Raw genomic sequence first — 22,515 nt, 5'->3', positions numbered from 1 at the left:
ATTCCCATAAGATCGTATGAATCAAGTTTGCTTAATGTATGGAAATTGCACAAAAATGTAGGTACTTTTCTTGATATTTAATTAGCATTTCTTGTTCTGATAACGCTTATCAGTGCTAAATCATTTCATAATAAGTGATCAGACAGCAAAGGAAACTGTTTACTATCGGATTAAATTCCAAGATGCAGTCTGTTGATATCTCAAACGGATCTTAATAATGGAACTTGCTTGGCAACAATTTATATCTATTCTAAGCGCAAGGACTTCAGTCCTTGCACTTCACGTTTACTGGATTTCTTTTTTTAAGCTTATTTAAAACGTTTAATATATTTATCACGACTGAACTAAGACTGAGCACTTGAGCAGTCTAAATTGTCTGTGAAGATTTTATAATTTTGAGGTCACATAGTTTTACCTCTATATACTTATAGGTGCTCTAAATTTTGATATTCAGTCAGGTTAATTTTAGTTCTCCAAGTGCACATTATATTATATTAATTGATGTTTTTAAGATCTTGAGGTGATAAGACTTTCTACAATCTGTATACAAAGTTTTGGAAGTTTCAGACTGGGTTTGGTCGGTCATTGTCGGTTGGAACAGGGTTTTCTTTCATAATAACAATAATAATTTATGCTGTCGGATGCTTAATGTTTATTCCTGTCTTTACTTGTTTCAACATTTTACTCAAACGTCGCAACCACGCGTATTCCTTGACTCTTAATAATTTTGCCATAAAAGGAACATAACGGATAAAATAATATCAGCTTGTTATATTCGTTTGATTGGATCTACTGACCTGTATTTATTATGAAATTAAAAGTTATAAACACCGCTTATAATTGCTTGCTTAGATTAGATTTATTTTTAACTTTTCTTAGTATCGAATTATGTTCATTATCGTTTGTGGTTTTATTATGCTTTATTATTTTCTTACTTTTGAACTTCAATAATGGATTGTTTATAAGTTCAATAGAAGGACTGAATATCATACTTCTTTATTCCTGTAACATCGTTGATTTAGGGATACCAAACCGGGGCAATTACTATTGGAAAAAATTCTTAGTTTAACCATAACTTCAACCACTAACAAATATGACATATTATAATATGATGGTATTGTGTAGGTCTAATTATGTTTATGTATATTTATCACGAATTTGAAGTAACCAGGAGGTTCGTAATACATAACAGATCAGTATTTATTCATTTTCAACAAGTCTTGATAAAGTCTCGTCAAACCGCTAAGATGTTTCAAGGGAAATGGATACACATATTGAGCACACGGCCTTGACCAGTGGCAATGGCACAGGACCGTGAAGATACCGAGAACAATATGATACTATTAAATGACCACAAGCAACCAGACGCATTCAATTAATTCACTGCATTGTATGTGGTTTTGGTATGTTTGTTGTTACTTTATGTTATCTATCATCGTCTGTTTATTCACACAATTATGTTGGCACTAGACTAATAGGTGAACCTGATTTCAACTTAATATTAACTTATAGTGATGATAATAGTGATCGCTGCGGATATGTGTTTGTAAATGCTTGATGAGCAAGTCAAATATAGAGATGTCACCAGGTGGGCAGACAACATCAAACGAGTCGCATGGAGCTGCTGGCTTCAGGAGACGCAAAACGGTGGCGTATGGAAGTACTACCAGAGAGTAGAGACGTATGTCGACACGACTCTATCGGTTGACGATGATGATGACGAATCCTCGTTATCCGATTTACACACTTGCTAGATGCTTGCGACACAACTAGATACATAGCTCGAGGTGGCTATCACATATTCTATATTGCTTAAATAAATCCTAGAAAACATACAAACTAATAAGATATTATACCAAAAAAGCCACCATAGGCGCCACGGATCGCTCGAGCAGTATTTGTCACTCGCTTAAACAGAAGTTGTGTACTGTTCAAATAGTTGAAATAATTTTTATTTCCTACATCCATGGTTGAATTACAATGAAAGGAAGATTGTAATGTATTTCGCTATGCAGGCACAGTTTGAAGTGGCTTTTTCAAGCTGTCCGATCTAAGACTCGGTATAACCAAGGATATGGCAAATGATAATCTGACTAGTGACTGGTACTAGGTATAGTAATCGATAAAAATTATTTAATTCATATCAATTCACGTACTAAAATCATAACAAATATTTATTGAACAAGTGGAGGTACCGGAAACCAGTTGCTAATTTAAGAGTTCAATGCCACAATTTATCATCACAATCGGCTGTTCGGCAGCCATCGAATTGTGCAGGAGCAACGAACGTAGGGTTACTACTCTTTGCATTTTACAAGGACATTCCGGTTTCATGGTGCCAGATACAATACTTGACGACTTCACTGACGCTTTGTCCCTTTGCTTAGGTATGATCTGGTGGAAAGCTTTAATCGTGACAAGTTACTACCATACAGACTATGATCTATCGTTTCGGAATGATGCAGTGAAATCGCATAGGAAGCACATACTGCATCCGTCAATTAAGGTGAAATCGCAGTCAAGCGTTAATCTAATAAAAAAATTATGTCTGCAAAAAATAATTGATTTCTTTTTATACTGTTTACAAACTCTTTTATCTTTAGTGGTAAGTTCCGATTACTATTTGCTTCCTGTTGCGATTCCGTGAGAAAAAACTAATTGCTTTTCTTTTATTGTTTACTTTAAGGTTAAAATGTTCAATCAAGCCTTGTCTTTCATAAGAAATCATCCGAAGCTTAGCTTCTTCAATATTGGTTGGCGGACTAAATTTATGTACGTATTCCAGAACTTCTCCAGAGACATGCATGCGATGTTTTATTCTTGCGCCTTAAATGGTTAAATCTTTTTGTATGATGCAGGCCCGGGTTGATTTTTCCGCTGTTGTCTTTTTACACGACTGCGCAACGCGAAGAGTTGTGTCTTCACAGTTGTTTGTTTGTTGGCTTCTTGGTTTATTGATTTGTTGGTTTGTCCGTCAATCACGTCGCAACGGAGCAACGAATATTTTTTTGCATGGGTATAGTTAAAGACTATTTTTTATCCCGGAAAATTAAAGATTTACCACGAAATTTTTAAAAACCAAAATCCACGCGGACGAAGGCTTGTGCATCAGCTAGTCAGTCTATAATAATTAATATGTATGTTTGTTTCTTTGTGGCGCTCTAGAGATTAAACGCGTGGACCAATTTTTTTGTCAATTCTCGATGACGAATAATACTTACGTTTAAAAATCTTCTCGTTTACATTTATAGTGCGACGATATTCGTTTCTTGCCAAAACAATTTCTTTCCATGTATGTAGTTATATTTTATTGTGACGAGCGGTGTTGTAAGGGACATTTGCCCGGAAGTCGTGATTTTGTTCCTGCAATTCCGTAAAATCAATTTTGTGGTTGGTAAGCCTACTCCGACAAGCCTACTTTGTCGCCACAATGGATCGTAAGCCGCCTCTATGGCCAGGAATTCGTTTGCAGTGAATTTAACTATTCTGTTTCCCCGGGTATGTTGTGCTTGCGGTCTAAGGTTTCACCCGTTTCACCTGTTAAAATTATTTGAGGCGTGTTCGAAGTGGCTTTAAACATTTTTAACAATGTATTTAATGTTTAGTTACACTATTGCCTTATATTGTTAGAGTATTGATTATATTGTTAGTTCATATTCAGATTTATTTAAAACACATTCATATTTCATACCTATAGGAGGAAACTTTAGTTTTAATTCAACAACAAAAGTAATAAACTAAGGCAAACATGATTTCATGCTGTTAAGGTCATTTCAGGGTTCTGTACCTCGAAAGGGAAATAGGAACCCTTATAGGATCACTTTGTTGTCTGTCTGTCAAGAAACCTACAGGGTGCTTCCCGTTGAACTAGAATCATGAAATTTGACAGGAAGGTAGGTCTTATAGCACACATGAGGGAAAAACCTGAAAACCGTGAATTTGTGGTTACCTACATCACAAGAAAAAATTAAAATGTGGTCTTGAACAAATATTGTTATTTTCAACTTTCAAAGTAAGATTACTATAGCAAGTGCGGTGCCGGTATCATATGAAAGGGACCTGTACATTCTAAAACAGATTTTTATTTATTTTTATGCATCATAGTTTTTGAAATATCATGCAAAATGTCGAAAAAATACGACAGTAGTACGGAACCCGCAGTGCGCGAGCCTGACTCGCACTTGGCCGGTTTTTTTTAGATATATTTTTTATTTAAAGAATTTATTTATTTATTTTTTAAACATAATTAAAACATTCCTATCCTTTAAAAGTATTTTAACTAGGTTTTTTTTTTATATAATGTAGTTGATATAATCAACTAAAAAACTTAAAGAACTTGAGAGAGGATAAATGGTTATATAACAATTTTTTCCTTTCTCTCAAGCACTCGTCTCATAATGAAATGACAGAACAGTCATACATTCACCCGACTACTATAGTGACTACTTAACAGTAGCAGCGCGCGCGCAGACAATATTCAAGGCACAGTGACGACCTTCAGTAGCGAAAGTGTTTCACTTAGATCACATTACGGTCATTATGCTACCGTTACACTATTCCCAAGATGCATTTTAAGCAACAACACTCTTGCCAAATCCATTGTCCATTGTGCTTAGCTTTCTTGAGTGGACGTAATATCAAATTACGTGTAAGTAAATAATAGAGAATGATTATAATATTGAATGAGTTGAAATTATGCCTTTGTCACTTCATTAGGTGCCGTCTGCAAAGAGTAACTGCTGCGTTTCTCGTCAGATCTGCTCAGTATAATTTGTTTTCCGAACCAGTGCAGTGGTAGAGTCTTTACTGTCATAAGTGCCAGTAGGCCTACATTACTTTTGTCTATAAGCTAACGAAGCGGTGATAACCTAGTGGTTTAAGACGTCGCGTCACGTCGGTCGGCGTAAGTTGAAAGTAGCAAGAAAAATACCTGCCACACTGATTCAAAAACTTAGCTAATCATCATCCTTAAGTCATCTCTGGCTCACTACTGAGCACGGGTTGCAAAGGGTTTGACCATAGTCTACCATGCTGGCCAAATGCGAATTGGCAAGAACTCCCAGGCATGTAGGTAGGTTTATTCGCGATATTTTCCTTCACCATCATAGCAAGTGATATTAAAATGATTAAAACGCACATAACTTGGAGGTGCGTGTCCAGGATAGAGTTCCCGACCTCCTGAATAGAAGTCCGATGCCAACTGCTAGACTATCACAGTTTTTTTAGGTGTACTTACAAACGATATAAACAACTGAACTATACGAACCAACGAGTACAATGTACCTACCACGAGTACTAAGCTACTTATATTGTTCCTACCTCTCGTGTGTCAAGGTCGCTGCTCAAATACGGAGGGTGTGGTTAAAGTGCAGGGGTGACTTGTTACGAAGGCCTGCACCAGACACAAAGCGCGACGGTAACGACGTCAGCCAGGCAACGTGACATTGTAATTTCGAATTTATTCTATCAATGTTGGTGAGATGTATTTGTTTTAAAATTTAGATACAGGTTAGCCCTTGACTGTAATCTCACCTGCCCCCCGATTGTGTAAGAAAAATGTATCGTTATCGTAATCGTCAAAAATTCTGCCCTTTGATTGGTTGATTCGCTGTTTAAATTTTTTCACGGCTAATCAAAGGGCAGAATTTGTTGACGATTACGATAACGATGAATAGGTTTTTCTTACACAATTGGGGGGCTGGTCCAAGATGGAAGCAGGCTAACCTGGAAGCTCCCATACCTAGTCTGAATGTCGAACGGAAATTACGTACGATTAGAAATACAAAGAACTGTATGAAGAACCTCAGTCTGCAGAGCGAGACTTTGATGGTGAGCGATAGATGAAAGCGTTTGAAACGTGGGCACTACGACAAATGTTGAAAATCTTTTGGAATCGTCTTAAATGCTGAGGTACTGAAAAGAGCTAAGTGCACCAAAACCTAACGACCGTCGCACAGCGAAAAATAGCATTTTTCAAAGAGAATCCAATAAGTTTTCAAGTTTGATCCTGGAGGGCAATACTCTCGGAGTAAGAGCACCTAGAAGATAAAGAAGAAAGTGGATGCATGAAAGTAGAACCGGCATAATTATTCTGAACTAGCTAATGCCCGCGACTTCGTACGCGTGGATTTAGGTTTTCAAAAATCCCGTGGGAACTTTTTGATTTCCAGGGATAAAAAGTAGCATATCTCACTTTCCAGGTCTTTAACTATATAGGTACCCATGTAAAAACTCACCTCGATCCGTTGCCCCGTTGCGACGTGATTGAAGAACAAACCAACAAACAAACTCTTTCGCATTTGTAATAATATGGGTACTGATTAGGACCACCAAATTTCAAATTGAAGATGGCATCCGATGATAATAATGATGACGGATAAAGCGCGTATCGTGCATTACATGGCACACCACAGTGCAAAAGCTTAGGTATATTTATTAGGTTCAATTTTCTTGAGCTAGGCTGAACACGTTTCTGTCGCGCGTCGTGTCTGTTTTAGCCCTAACCTAACCTTGTCCTTGTTTGCCCTTAGCTACTAGTCACGCCCAAAAAAATTTAATTATTGTAATCTAATACGTTATTCCAGCGTTTATAGTCACACTAGGGGACTGCATACTGTATACCATTCAAATAAAATTCGAAAAATGGAAAAACTGCAAGATCAAAAAGTTTCAAAACAAATTGACCTCTAAAGTAGCAGATAAGATAATTAATAAGCATCTTATTTAAAAAGTTATTTAAATTGCGTTATTTAGTCATTCTCATAAAATCAATCTATTAGATAATGTGTAATATGTCAAGGTATTGATAATGCTAAATACCTGTCAAATGTATACTTAATATAATTTTTAATCTATATAATCTATACTAATATTATAATGAGGTAAACTTTGTAAGTTTGTTTGTAAAGGGTAATCTCTGGAACTACTGAACCGATTTTGAACATTCTTTCACCAGTAGAAAGCTACATTATTCCTGAATGACTTAGGCTATATTTTATTTTCAAAAAATTAGAAATCCCTGCAAAAGTTGCAATAAGCTACCCGTGCGAAGCAGGGGCGGGTCGCTAGTATATATAAACTGACTGACTAACTGATCTATCAACGCACAGCTCAAACTACTGGACGCATCGGGCTGTTTGGCAAGCAGATAGCTATGAGTATTATGACGTAGACATCCGCTAAGAAAGGATTTTTGAAAATTCATCCCCTAAGAGCCCGTTCCCACTTGTCGCTTGTCGGGCCCGGATTTTCGTCGGGTGTTCCAGTAACAGAATATTTTATATGAAGCTATTCACATTTTTCTAAAACCGATTTTGTGTCGGCGCCGACAAGAAATCATATAAAATGTTCTGCCACTGGAACATCCGATTAAAATCCGGGCCCGACAGGCGACAAGTGGGAACGGGGTGTTAGGGGGTAAAATACGGGTTTGAAATGTATGTTGTCTACGCGGACGAAGTCGCGGGTATAATCTACTTCGAAAATAATATATATTATCTTAAGCTATGACCTCTCACAAAACAGAACGAAATCGATGTAATGGATCCACATTTTAATATTGATGCCTTCCAAGGTTTATGGAAATCAAATTTTGGATCAATTTGAAAGAATTTCAACACTAATTATATTGAAAGATCGAAGGTCGTAACCTAATTTTAATCATTGAGTAGTAAATCCATACTAATTTATAATTATATATTATAATTATATATGCGAAAGTGTGTCTGTCTGCTAGCTTTTCACGGCCCAACAGTTCAACCGATTTTGATGAAATTTGGTACAGGGTTAGCTTATATCCCGGGGAAGGACATAGGCTATTCTTTATCCCGGAAAATGAAAGATTTCCCATGGGATTTTAAAAACCTAAATCCACGCGGATGAAGTCGCGGGCATCATGTAGTGTTATATAAAAATACGGATGTTGTGACCCGAACTGAAATGGCTCTCCGAAATTAATAGTGCAGTACGCGGCAGAAAATAATGTATCGACCTTTAGAAGGAGATAGCGGATTTGTAGAAGATTGTCTCCAAAACGTCATACATGTACGAGTAGGTATGAGTGACAGAGTCAACGCTCTACAAAGACGAAATGTCATTCTAAAGGTCGATGTACATTATTTTCTGCCGCGTACTGTAATAAATATGTAGGTACTTATAAATCCTTTTTTTATGCTTACAATACTTAGATGAGTTCAATGCGGAAATCGATTCAGTGGATCAGACCTAAGTAAATAAACTTCCCAAAATTACCCCAGGTTTCATAAACGGTGTACCTACGAGTACATACCAACCTGTAGAACCGCTGCTCCTCTCTAAAACTTAAAATTATCTTATCTTTAAATAATATAAAATAGGAGAAATTCAGAAAGTTATGTTCATTGAGGATAAAACAGCAAAGCAATTGGCTATATTATACGAGATAACCAGACTAGCCTACGGTACTCTCTGTCCATCTGTCGACATGAGAATCAATATTTTATACCAAAGTAGGATGGAATGCTTGACGAGCTTCACGCGTTTCGCCTCTATATGGGACAGTTATTAGTTATACTCGTTTTATGGTAAGATGGCCGTCAATAACTCTATGAGATTCTGTTATTTGTATCTTATTGGTCAACATACGCATGCATATATGCACGTACCTAAGGTGGCCACAGCCGGCCGGCATTATACTTGGTTTAAGAATATTAATAGAATAAAAGAAGAATTTTCGCTAAGAACACAGATTAGCATAGATTTGTTATTAAGCCCTAGTAGGTAATTTTATCATATTAAGTAACTCAAAAAAAAAATTGAAAATTGGACTTTTGGATTGATGAATCAATTTTGATGAAGATATTTTAACAGCAACTAGAAAAAAAGATTCCGACGAATTGAGAACCTCCTCCTTTTTTGAAGTCGGTTAATTATATTATTTGAAGTGACAGGGTTATCTTAGACTTAGACTATACGGAAGTTCTTCTCAAATTATGGAGACTAGAAGTTCACGTCATCATCGTTCAGGTTTATGTAATAGAATATTCATAGAATATTCATGTAATAGAATAAATTGAACATACAGGTTAATTTTTATTAAATGGAAGACATCTAGTAAAGCCAAATTTAAATGATTACAGCTGCTGATCACAACTTCATATGATAATAATCAAAGCTGTGATAGCCTAGTGATTAGGACGTCCGCCTCCTAATAAATCGGAGGTCGGTGCGAACCCCCGACCTCCGATTAGGCTTATTTTATTAGGATTTATTTGATTAGGATTAGGGGGCTTTTCGGAATTAAGTCGTTTTAAGTAATTAGATATCACTTGCTGTCAGTGAAGGAAAACATCGTGAGGAAACCTGTATGCCTGAGAGTTCTCCATAATGTTCTCAAAGGTGTGTGAAGTCTGCCAATCCGCACTTGGGCAGCCTGGTGGACTATGACCAAAACCCTTCCGACTTTAAGAGGAGACCCGTGCTCTTTAGTGAGCCGGCGATGGGCTGATCATGATTATAATAATATTAGAACTTAGAAGCCATTAATGTGCTACTGCTAGCCATTTTGCGGGTGAATGCATCATTTGGTATAATAGTTCGGCGACTAGACGGGCGGCCGCACCATTAACAGGAAGTTTCGTACACGTTGCGCATACGCAATCGTGCCATGCGCCTATCTCCATTGTCAAACGTTTATTTTATCAAAAATGCTAGCAATTACATCAAATGTAAGATGTAAGTGTTAAATAAAATCCATCTATAACCTATATGGTTGAACTAGCTCCTTTGAAATATGTGTAGTCCGCGTGGACTACACATATTTCAAACCCCTATTTCACCTCCTTAGGGGTTCAAAGGCCTACGTCATGCCAAATTTCAGTCTGATCCGTCCAGTAGTTTGAGCTGTACGTTGATAGATCAGTAAGTCACCTTTTCTTTTATATATTCAGATTAGTGGGACCTATAAGAGAAATGGTTGATATACAGACCCATACAGCTTTGAGGGACTAATACATTCTGAAGTTCAAGAGCTTTGATACAGATCGTGTTCAGTCTTTCAACAATTGTGGGTATTACGACTGAATTTTTGAATGGACCAATAAAATGCTGTTTATTTATATCCCTAACTAGGAAAATGAAAGAAGACCTTCTTACTCAAGAGATTTAGCCTTGCGTAGCCTTATCATTTTACGTTCACTTGTAAGATGGTTGAGATAACGCCAACGGAGAGGAAAATGAAGATGAAAAGAAGATCAATGCGAACAGACAATCACAGTCTATGTGGAAGTCACAAGTCACGACTACAGACGACCTAGCGTCGTACATCGCTTGAAGGTAAAAGGTAAAGTGACGACTGTCCATGGACTCGTAGTTTGCTTTACGTCACAATCAAACAAGCGTGAATTGACATTTATAAGACACCAATGCGATTCGAATATCTTGAAGATGAATAGGCGTTTACAAATTACAGTTGCTATTTGAAATGCTATTCGGGATAAACATTTCTTAACACTTGTGCCTATTATCAATCTTATTTAATCTTCTAAGTAGGTGCCTAAAGCTATATTTTACAATAGCTTATGCTCGCGACTTCGTCCGCGTGGACTACACAAATTTCAAACTCATATATTTTCACCCCCTTAGGGATTGAATTTTTAAAAAATCCTTTCTTAGCGGATGCCTACGTCATAATAGCTGTCATCTGAATACCAAAAATTTCCAGTAGTTTGAGCTGTGCGTTGATAGATCAGTCAGTCCGTCAGTCAGTCAGTCATCTTTTCCCTTTATATATTTAGATTCGTCTACTTACTAAACCATTGAAAGTTACAAGCTCAACTTTTTGTTATTGATATTTGAAGCCATCGTTTATCTGTTCTAATCTCATCCAATTTGATAGTTCGCATATCGTTAATTTTATGTTTCTCGTCTTCTTGTTATTTTTTTGTTTACGCATAGTAAAGTATTTTCTTCTTCTATCTTACACCTGATTACACTAGATTCAAGGATTGGATTGGGTCATAAATTGCTGCATATGCTAAAGAATCAATCACGTAGGCGAGACCCATCGATCACTACGCAACATTCCATTATATATGACTTCCTACTATTCCATTTCAATAATCATATTCACTTGGATGTCGCCAGAAGCGCAAGAGTTATACAACTTTGTATAACAAGTTCTGCGATTTGATTAGGCAAATATGAATCAGGTTTATTTAGCGACAGTAGCGACATTAATTTTACCTAAGAATAAATCCAAGGTTGGCAGGTAGAGATCCCTTATTGGGATAAATACGTCCTAAGTACATGTTTGTTATTTTATGTTCTTTTTCTGCCATAGGACATTTATAAAGATACTAAATAGGATATTAATTACTGATTACCTTCATGAAATAGGCTAAACTTAGTTCGTACTTCGTCCCTACTTTGAGAAAACCAATCCTAGAGAGTAAATACTTGTTGAATATTGTCTTATTCAACTTCCTCTTAGCTAAAATTATATTTAATCATGGTCTTATATTTAATTTTCCTATAAGCTATAATATTTAATCATGGCTTTATTTTTTCAGTAATTTTTTCATTGTTCTTTTTTTTGGGAAGAGGAAAATTGATTTAAAGTGCAATAAAAACATTGCCAATTTTCACGCTATCAGCTATTTTCATTGCTATTTTTCACGTTATTCAAATGTAGGTACCTACCTATGTTAAAATGTAAGCTGTAAAACCTTGGTAGCACCATTAGTTTAACGTCGTGGCATTATGAAACTGCAATTAAAATATTTAAAATAATGTTAACTTAAGTACACTTTATTATTATTTTACTTAAAAGTAAGGCAGAAATAATTTGTGTCATTTAGCTTTTGAAACGACAGGCAATTTTGTAAAACTAATTCTTGGCAAAATTGATGTTAGAAGCCGCAACCGCAATGAATAAAATTCTAATTCTCGCATTTATAATATTAGTAGGTATGACATGTAGGATTTAGTCTCATTAATTTCACGAACATTATCCATACTAATATTATAAATGCGAAAGTGTGTCTGTCTGTCTGCCTGCTAGCTTTTCATGGCTTAACGGTTTAACCGATTTTGACGAAATTTGGTACAGATATAGCGTGCATCCCGGGGAAGGACATAGGCTACTTTTTATCCCGGAAAAAGAAGAAGAGTTCCCACAGGAATTTTAAAAACCTAAATCCACGCGGACGAAGTCGCGGGCATCATCTAGTTTGTTTATATTATAAAAAATGGCAAGATTTCATCACATCAATGGCGATGTTTCAAGTTGCAGACCGCTTAAAAAAAGTTCTAAAGATTCAAGCGGTAGGAAACTATCTAACCGCAAACCAAGACGATGTCAAGAACATAAATTGTTCGTATCTAGGACCACAGCCTAGCAATCGATCAATTCAGAAAGAAACGTCCTTGATGTAGAACAACAGACAGAAGCGTCTTGTGGAGCAGTCTGATGCGAGTCGCTTATTATAATAAAGCATGCAGACACAATAGTGTAGTTTTGGAGTTTTGGTCTGAATGTCTCATACATTGATGTCCGTACTCGGTCACCTACATCCTACATCAGTCTCTCGTAGGTACCTACTATACAAATACTGCGACTCTGTCATGGTAAATTAAGATTATAAATCAACATGACCTTCATGTTGGTTTCTAAGCCTGAATTTTATGTGCGAAATAAGAAAAACCATTATTTATTTCATGTAGGACAATTTGTTTTTAATTACTTGTTTTTTTATTTTATTTAGTTGATTTTGGTTCACGGTAAGAAGTTTTTTTACGGAAGACTGAACGTGTAAAAACAGCTTGTAACTGAGTTTTTAAAATTAAAAATATAAGTACAGTAAATATTTTAGTACAATTATTGTCTCCTATTCTATATCTGTGACTCTACCACTGCACTGGTTTGTAATGCAGATTCTACTGAGAACAGCCGGCAAGAAACGCAGCAGCAACGATATATTGCAAATAAAACATCTGACTGACGCCATAGGTCAACGAACTTTGCGTAAGTAGGTCACTCGGAGTCAATCAAATAAAAAATCACTAAAACTACAAAATGAGGCAAATGGTTATTGGTTATTATTATAACGCTAAGTTTTTGCTTGCGTTCTGGTTACACCCTGTAATAAGTATGTTTTACACTGCACGATCGATATACTGTATGATCGCTAAACTATGCTCAGATGCCACAATGCCTTCAAAACAGAGAGCGTGCCAGTTAACAAAGGTCGCAGGTTGTAATCTCTGTCGCCTACGCAGCTTCGTTGCAATCTTGCGGTTCAGCCATTTCTTTCACGACTTCGTAAGATTACCTACCTTTGTCTCGATTAGGTACCATAATATAATAATAGACAACAAAACGCGAGAGAACCTTATATGTAGATCTATCTATCTATCTAGTGGTAGATGCAGTTGACGATTCAAAAATACCTACTTGTAAAAGGTTAATTGATTAAAAAATATTTTTATTTATTTATTTATCTGTTTAACATTTGATTAAGTAAAATAAATTATGAATGATCATATCCACAGGTCGTATTTTAAATATTGATCCCATATGGATTATGATCAATCATCAAAGGTGTTCTCATAGCATCAACTGCTAGGTCAAAGTCAAGATTCGGTACTCATGTGCCCAGAAATCAGAAGAGGCGCATCGCAACGTATACTACGCGGCAGATTGAAATGGCAATCGTGGAGCCCCGCAGAGCCCCTGCGCTAAGCCGGTGCGGGCAAGCGCGGGTGACGTGCGGGTGTGCGGGGCGGCCCCCCGCCTCATACGCTGATTGCCATTTCACGACACATTGGTAGAGCCGAAGTACCGTCTTTACTCAAACTAAGTTTTATGTAGGATTTTTTTCTCGAACCGTGGCTTGACAAAATGAACGAGCGATCCATCTAAAATATTACACAAAAAAAAGTAAGTACTTACCTAATCAGTAATCAGGCTATAATTATTAATATTCATGCACATTAAAACAAGTTCTTTGTTTTTATGGAAAAGAAAAATTATGTAGGTAGCTACTAAAGTATAAAAATTAAAAATACCAATTTTATATCATTATTTTGTAAAAATTAAAATAATGACCGTTTAAATGAATTTTAAACGCTCATTAATTACTCTTATGTCAGAGTTATTTCTGGACTAAATCTACCTTTTTATCGATCCTCTGATGTCTGCGATCGCGGAGCATATTCTACAGCCAGGCACAAGACATTGGGTTTATATCCACAATCATCGAGTTCTCTCTACAGACCGCCACCATATACCTAGACTAGTGCGCGAAGCTACTGTAATTCGCAAACACTAGAATTTCAATCGTGAGGATGGCCTAAAACTAGCAACTATGTGGAATCCAGTGGTATGTCGCGACAGCAATGTAGCGGAACATTGCTGCCTAGCTCGGAATATAATGTCATATAAGCTTATAGAGATCGTATGGGGACCAGTAGTGCCGCGACAGCACTGTGACAGCTGGTAACAGCACTGTTGCGGCAGCACTGCTGCATGCAGCGTGGTTCGGAATCATACCTTAAAGGACAAGAAGAAAAACAAAACTGAAGTTGTGTTTCAGGAAGCACCCAAATATTTACGAGTAGGTGTATGTGTATGTAGCATTTAATTAAATTTTTACCTAAAAAAATTAAACAGATTAAATTGTACCAGACAGTTAGGTCATTGTTTAGGTAAGTTCGTGATGTTTGCACAGCATTTTTTATGTTTTATTGTGATACTTGGCACTTCCTGTAAGAAGCATCAATTTGCCGCGGTGGGTATAGTACGCGACAGATCGAGATGGCAATCGGGGAGGGAACGCCCCGCACACCCGCACAGCCCCCGCGCTAAACCGGTGCGGGCGAGCGCGGGTGACGTGCGAGTGTGCGGGGCATACCCCCGCCTCATACACCGATTGCCATCTCGAACTGTCGTGGACTATAGGTATCACAGCGGACACAGGCCGTCGACCTTCGGCGCGCCACTGATTCATTTGCTCGGTGGTTTAACTTCTCAGAATCCTCATCACAGCCTCATTTTTTGGCAAACTTGTAATTTGAAAGGAAATAACTTATTATTTAGGTAGGTATGTTGCCCTTATTGTTTGGCTGAGTATAATCAGTAAAGTGATAGGTACCAACTCACTTGCTGTTCCAACATTCATTACAACGTTTGCAGTGTGCCTGTCGCAAAATAATGTGAGGGCACTTGTGTCAATTGAAATACATTTGCAGCGAAATCCATGCAAATGTAGCCAAGGACAATCTCGGAGCAAAAACACATTTTCAATACGTTGAACGCTAAATGGGTACCCAACTGTTATGGCAGGGTTTCATTAGCGGGCGAATATTCGTGTCGCATTGTCGCGCCAAAAACATCATATACGGATAAACGCGATGTTCTTGTCTACCTATCTACGCATTGTAGAAGTGCAAGCGCTTGTTGTGGCGACAAAACCCTTTGATGCGCGCCCGTTACCGCCAGTGCCTCGATGAGCAATCGCCTGCTGCCCGAATACACCGCGATGCGCTATTCGGCCACACTTGTCGCGACAACGCGAATATTCGCCGTAGCCCGCTAATGAAGCCCCGCCTTTATACGGCTTACAAATGAATTGGTAACAGTGCAATTGATTATACGGGACCAGATTGTCTGACCCGCAAAATTGTTTAAGAGTTCTGTGACCCTCATTTTAAACACTGGCTAAAATTAAGTAAGTACCTATTATTTTGTCATTCATATTATATGTATGTGTGTATATATTTGGCTTTCACTTCTATCCTTACCTACTAATATTATAAATACAAAAGTGTGTCTGTCTGTTTGATAAGTACTTTTTCACGGCCCATACGTTTAACTTCAGTACAGTTCAGAGATAGCTTGCATCCTGGCTACATTTATCCCGGAAAATCAAAGTGTTCACAGGATTTAGAAAAATCTAAATACACGAGGATGAAATCGCAGGAATCATCTAGCTACTTTTAGATCCATAGAATAACAGCTAACAACGAGACGAATCTATTAGTAGATAGTGATAGAGAGTATTAGTTTAAAGGAACTTAATTACTATTTTAACAGACCTAGGTATTCAAAGACACCCCGTACCTACCGTAATATCTATTGGTGCAAGAATCATTAATTCGCGGTCCACGGGTTTGTTTGTTCCTTCAAAACGCTCTAACGACTAACATCTCTGAGCACCGCAAAGAAACAAACAAACATAAGTATGTGTATAGACTGATGAATTGCGCAGTTGGTTAGGTAATAATGGCAGAGCCTAATTAACGAATCGGCACCTCGAGCTGCAGAGCTTCGTTATGACTGCTAAGTTCGAAGGAGTCACTTGCACCTCAGTAAAATCCTAATAGGTATGCGTGGTCGGTAGTAAATATTTATGGCATTTGCAGAACGGTAAAATCCTCTCAGCGGATATCGACAAATAAAGACGTCCCGTTTTACGCAATTCAATAGGTCGAGCTGATGTAAAAGCTAATTTTGGCTTTAAGACTTAAACATACTTCGAGCGTGACTGGAACTGTAAGGCAAGAAGTCTTGCATTTGCGCGTACAGTAGGTTTCAGTTAAAAAGACGATTTTGGACGACATCGACAGTGGAGATGATGTTTTTTCATGACTGTTCCTTCATACTGCTCGGTTAACAAAAGTTCGACAGACGAGGCAGCATAGCCTCTCCCACGCAGGGCTTCAATCGTACTATTATGCGTACAAAATGACTTCTCACACGACATTTTAACTTTGTGTCAATTTTCATGTCAAAAGTACAATTTTAAAGGTGAACATGACAGTTGGACCCATAGCGTTAAAATGGCGCGTGAGAAGTCATTTTGTATGGACTATAACCACTATATGGATGAATCGCCCAATGCGCTGGTTAACGTTCTGAAATCTTTTTTTCGTGGCGCTAACCAACTGTACCAGGGACAACCCTATGGCCCCACCAACCTCTCGGTTATATGAACCGAATCGCGGGAGGGCGCCTGTTCGGTGCTTGCTCTTTTCCAGGTTAGCCCGCTTTCATCTTAGACTGCATCATCACTTACCACCAGGTGAGATTGCAGTAAAGGGCTAATTTGTATCTGAATAAAAATAATAATAAAAAACCACCAACTGTAGTACCTGCATGTATGAATCACATTTCAAGTTGCAACGCGCGACGTGACGCCAGCCGTGTGACTGCACGACTGCGGTGCCTACAAAGACATACAGTTCGCAGTTTTTGTTTTAATACAGTTACTTTAGATCGGAGTGGAACTAAGAAAGAAAAAACACTAGATAGCACCAATATTTTGTTATTATTTCGCATTACAATAATCAACACACCCGTTCCGCATCGTGTCCCTACAACGCAGTGAAGTCTGCACTCTGCACTAACTCTAACTGACTCACTAACTGTTCCAGCCAAAACGTTTATTGCGTTTTTTTTATAATAACGTCCCAGGAAACGCACTTCCTCCGTGTTTTTTTATCAGTTTACCATATCTACCCATGTGTAAAGTACATGAAGTAAGTTAAGTTGTTGTCAAAAGACTCGACTCCATTCCACTCTGTCCGAATGCGATCACCAGGAGCTTTGTTCGAGAGGTTGCCGTCAGTCACGTGAGTAGAATCTACTCGTGTGCCGCGGTGCTGCTTCGCATATCCCGCGTTCTGTGGGTTGTGGGCTTTAAACTCGCAACAATTTGAAAGCAATCCGCTACATCGCAAGTCAGTTTTATAAACAAAAGTTGGATGGAAGCCAAGTAGGTATGCATCACCGGTATTGTGTACCTTTGTGAATTCTACTTACAACGGAAGACGGCTCAATAACCTGACAACAATTAGAATTTTTGCGAATCATTACGGTGTTGTCAGTTGTTGGTTGTATGAATATTCTATTTATTTTTCTTGCTATTAAAGCTATGCTTGGAGTTTCCTACGTGATTAAGTCAAAAATGAGGAGATCCGTAGGAGAACTAGAGTAACCGACATAGCTCAACGGGTTGCGAAGCTGAAGTGGCAATGGGCAGGGCACATTGTTCTGAAAACCGATAGACGTTGGGGTCTTAAAGTGCTGGAATGGCGACCTCTTACCAAAAAGCGAAGCGTTGGAAGACCCCCACTAGGGTCTAGCTAGGTGGACGGACGACATCAGACGAATCACAGGTAGTCACTGGATTCAGACGGCGCGGCGCAAGACCGTGGCGTGTGGAAGTTCCTACAAGAGACCTATGTCCAGCAGTGGACGTCTATCGGTTGATGATGATGATGATTAAAGTTATTCTTAGTTGCTTCTACTTGATGATTCTCAACTTGCGGTTAAATAATGAATACAAGAATCTTCTATGAAATAAAAGAATCTCAATTAGCGGACTTGCAAGACCCGCTGTAAGAAAGCTGCCTCAAAAAGGCGCCTTTTTCAGTAGGTTCTAAAATGCAAGTAAAGTCAGCAGCATCAGCAGTAAATGTCTGGAGTCATTTCAGCGCCCACCACTACTGACGTCATCAGCAATTCCTCGATCCACCTGATGCAGCTAAATCTGTCACATGCGTTTTCAGTATAAAACAATACATGTGCCATTTGCGTGCCCTCAGGTCATGCGTCTCTATCTAGGTGATTCGCTAACTCAGTGTCTAACACAGAATAGCCACCGAGGTTGATTGGTTCTACATTGCTGCTTCACTGGGTGGTAGTAAAATATTTTTTCGTACAAAACCTGATTAAAAAATTAGCTCGGTGGCTATTATTCAGTGTTAGACACTGAGTTAGCAAATCCGCTGGTGTGCAATCAGCTTTAGCCTTTAACGTTTTCAAATATTTAACAGAATCAAAGCAATCAGCATACGTTTGCATCTCTACATGAGATACTAAGAAAGAGTCATTTCCTATCTCGAGTTTCTAAAGCAAAGCCGCCATAAAAACTTAGCACATTCTCCATTACGATTACGATGCGCTTTTCAATTACTATCGTCGGTATAAACTATAAAGTAGACATTTCCTTCGCATCTCAATGGTGCAGTAAAAAACCGGTCAAGTGCGACTCGGACTCGCGCACGAAGTGTTCCGTACCATTTAATTTAAACATCTTTACCGCTTAATACAAAGAATAAAATAAAAAACCGGCCAAGTGCGAGTCAGGCTCGCGCAATGAGGGTTCCGTACTACAGTCGTATTTTTTCGACATTTTGCACGATAATTCAAAAACTATGATGTATAAAAATAAATAAAAATCTGTTTTAGAATATACAGTTGAAGACCTTTCATATGATACCCCACTTGATATAGTCACTCACTTCGAAAGTTGAAAATACTAATTATTAGTTCATGATCACAAATTTTTTTTGTGTGATCTAACCCTAAATTCACGGTTTTCAGATTTTTCCCCAAATGTCAGCTATAAGATCTACCTACCTGCCAAATTTCATGATTCTATGTCAACGGGAAGTACCCTGTAGGTTTCTTGACAGACAGACAACAAAGTGATCCTATAAGGGTTCCGTTTTTCCTTTTGATGTACGGAACCCTAAAAATACAGGATATACCTACTTTAAAAACAATGAGCAACCTATTCACTAACAGTGACCATTGTACAAGATATACCTAACATTTTAATGTAAAACACTGCAAGGTGACGGACTGCACCATCTACATATAATTATGTATCTTATGTGATTTAGTACACACTTTTTCCTTTACTTATGCTATAAGACCTATCTACCTGCCTAATTTCATGATTAGTAGGGAAGTACCTTATAGGTTTCCTTGATAGACACGACAGACAGACGAACGGTCAGACAGATAACAAATTATTAGATTAGAGCCTCAATAGCTCAACCAGTATAGGAGTGGACTGAAAACCAAAAGGTCGACGTCAAACCCCGCCCGTTGCACTATTGTCGTAACTACTCCTAGCACAAGCTTGACGCTTAGTAGGAGAGGAAAGGGGAATATTAGTCATTTAACATGGCTTATATTCTTTATAAAAGTGATTCATTTTTCTTTTTGAGGTACGGAACCCTAAAACCATTGCTGTCAACGTTCCTCCGATAAAGTACTATACAGCGCGCAATTTTATGAAATTATGTTGTCGGCAATAAGTGCTAAGACAACAAGACCGTCATGCGATAAAGGAAGGTAATGTAATAAATAAATAATGAGCGTTGTTTATTGAAGCAATGGGGCTTTACAATGAGTCCACGGGATAGGGCTACCACGTGAAGAACTAGAAGGTCCTGAGAAAATATTTACAAGCAGAACAAAATGAGAACAAAGCCCGAGAGAGAGAGAGAGATAGAGAGAGAGAGAGAGCCAACGCGTGCCAGATCTTCGTTATTTTATAAAAGCTGAAACTTTCGCTGGTTATTGTCCCCAACATGTAATCAAGGTGTAAAAAATCTTACGTCAAAGTATAAAGTACATTTTCTTCGGAATAGTATTAGAAATCGCGTCATGTATTGCCAGACACTTAGTGTCGTGGCAACCCCCTGCCAGACACCATTAAACTTCAATAAATTGGTGATCCTGTCTTTTTACACCTTTATTACATCTTATCTCCCAAAGCTACCGTGCTCCAAACTTCATAGTCACTGATCATTCCTCCCTGTATTGGAGACGATACGCAGAGAAACCTTTAGCTTTTATAAAATAACGAAGGTCTGGCACGCGCTGGCTATTAGTCCACTAGTTTTAGTAGGTTCAAGGTACTCAAGATAATTCATAAATACAAACAAAATAGAACAATTTATATAAACATGCACCAATTCAGATGAATCGTTCACCGTCATTAAAAGTACCAACAGGTGCAAACGGATAATTCTGCATGCCTACGTAATGATTAAATTGGATGAACTCAATGTCGCCGTGAGTTTTTATTACCGGCTGTTTAATGGCATCCTAATTTTGAGTTTCGTAAGAACTAAATCATATTAAAGTCCCTAGAAAACCGGATAAATTCCAATGTTTGATTATTACTTTTTGTATCTCGACGATCTTTAGAGGGACTATTTATATTACTTTGTTATATTTCTATTGTTTACGATGGGTATTCACAATATATTATTCATCACCTTTGCCTCTGGAACTAAAATGCGTCATATGTCAAAATAGTGTGAATGAAGATCGTGAAGATCTCCGATATCAGAGAAGGGTTGATTTTTAAATCTTACAACAAGCGCGAGCTAGGTGATGGAAAAATGAATTGATACAATACAAACAAACAAATAACAAAACAAGAAAAACAGGTAGCAAAGAAAGACATTCAAGGATATAATACGGAAAAACAAAAAAGAAACGTTAACAAAGAAAATGAGAAGAAAAACTGCACTCGATTGCTTTTTGTTTTCTAGATAAAGAAAAGAACAGAGGAACAAAACTCAATGAATCGCTATAAAATGCTCTATAGAAGCATATTATTCCCCGAAGAATATGAAATTACGAGATATTATAATTTTGAGGTATTATTTTATTTATTTAGATAATAATAGATAAATAACTGTTTTAATAAAATTTTCGCATAAATCGGTTGATTGGTTTTTGTGTGATGCTTGCACAAAATAAATTTATAATGACACAGACTACAAAGCGATCAAAAATCTCGTTTAAATCAAGACACGTCTTGGTGACCCTACAATTAGCGTCTCAACGCCCTTGAAGAGGCGTCATCCGACTCGCCATATTGAACAGCATTGTCTATTGAATTAAAATTGTGACGCAATCGGAAATGTTAATGCTTCCAATCGCCACGCTATCGATTAGTTTGGAGTTATAAATTAATTACACCGCAGCAATGAAATGTTGTTTCTTTCTTTACAAATAGTTTCATTTGCTTGAGTACTATTTTCAATTAAGTAGTACCTGGTTTCTTTAATTTTGTACTTTTAACTAATTTTTTTTTTGCATCTTCTGTTAGTATACATTCTATTTTATTTTCAACCATCGTATCTGGCAAATTGACACCATCTAGGACTAGTCACATTTATGTACTATTTCTCAACATCAGTTTGCATTTATTAGACAGTAGGTTTTTTTCAATTAGCGATGGCTTGAGTGGAGCTTTGCCAGGTGATAATGCTAAGCAGAAAACTATTTTCAAATCACTTATGAGCGTAAATCAATCTTTATCGTTTATTTTACGTAATTAATTATCACCATTGCATCATCTTACAGTCCAACTCGTTTCTTTCTCAAGAAAATATTTAGATTTTCTTCATTACTAGTCGCTTCTTGTTCCCTATTACGGTTTATATTCGTATTTCACATGTTCAGTTGGAGACATTTAAAATTGTAAACACCTAAAGGCATTCAGTAAGTACGTGCATGTCACCACGTTTACTTTGAATCTAGATGCATTCTCTTAATACCATCACGAGCTGTTCTCAACCTAATATAAATGGCCTTATTAGCTCTCTATCGGTTACCAAGCAGATGCTGATTTTAGGGTTCTGTTTTGTATCTATCACTCATGTCGAGTGTCTGTACTCTGTACCTATATTATATCCAGTATGAAAATTCATCTTATTATTTTGTTC

General features: G+C 37.5%; 1 protein-coding gene across 1 annotated transcript in view; it reads right to left on the bottom strand.

Annotated features, from left to right (window-relative positions):
* The window catches only part of LOC117996903 (beta-1,4-glucuronyltransferase 1), an 80,777-nt gene that overhangs the window by 45,904 nt on the left and 12,358 nt on the right, over nucleotides 1–22,515 (bottom strand). The window lies entirely within an intron of this gene.

This window comes from Maniola hyperantus, chromosome 4, assembly GCF_902806685.2.
Source record: "Maniola hyperantus chromosome 4, iAphHyp1.2, whole genome shotgun sequence".
NCBI lineage: Eukaryota > Metazoa > Arthropoda > Insecta > Lepidoptera > Nymphalidae > Maniola > Maniola hyperantus.
The sequence above is the reverse complement of the archived record's forward strand: the minus strand, read 5'-3'. Positions and strand labels throughout refer to the sequence as shown.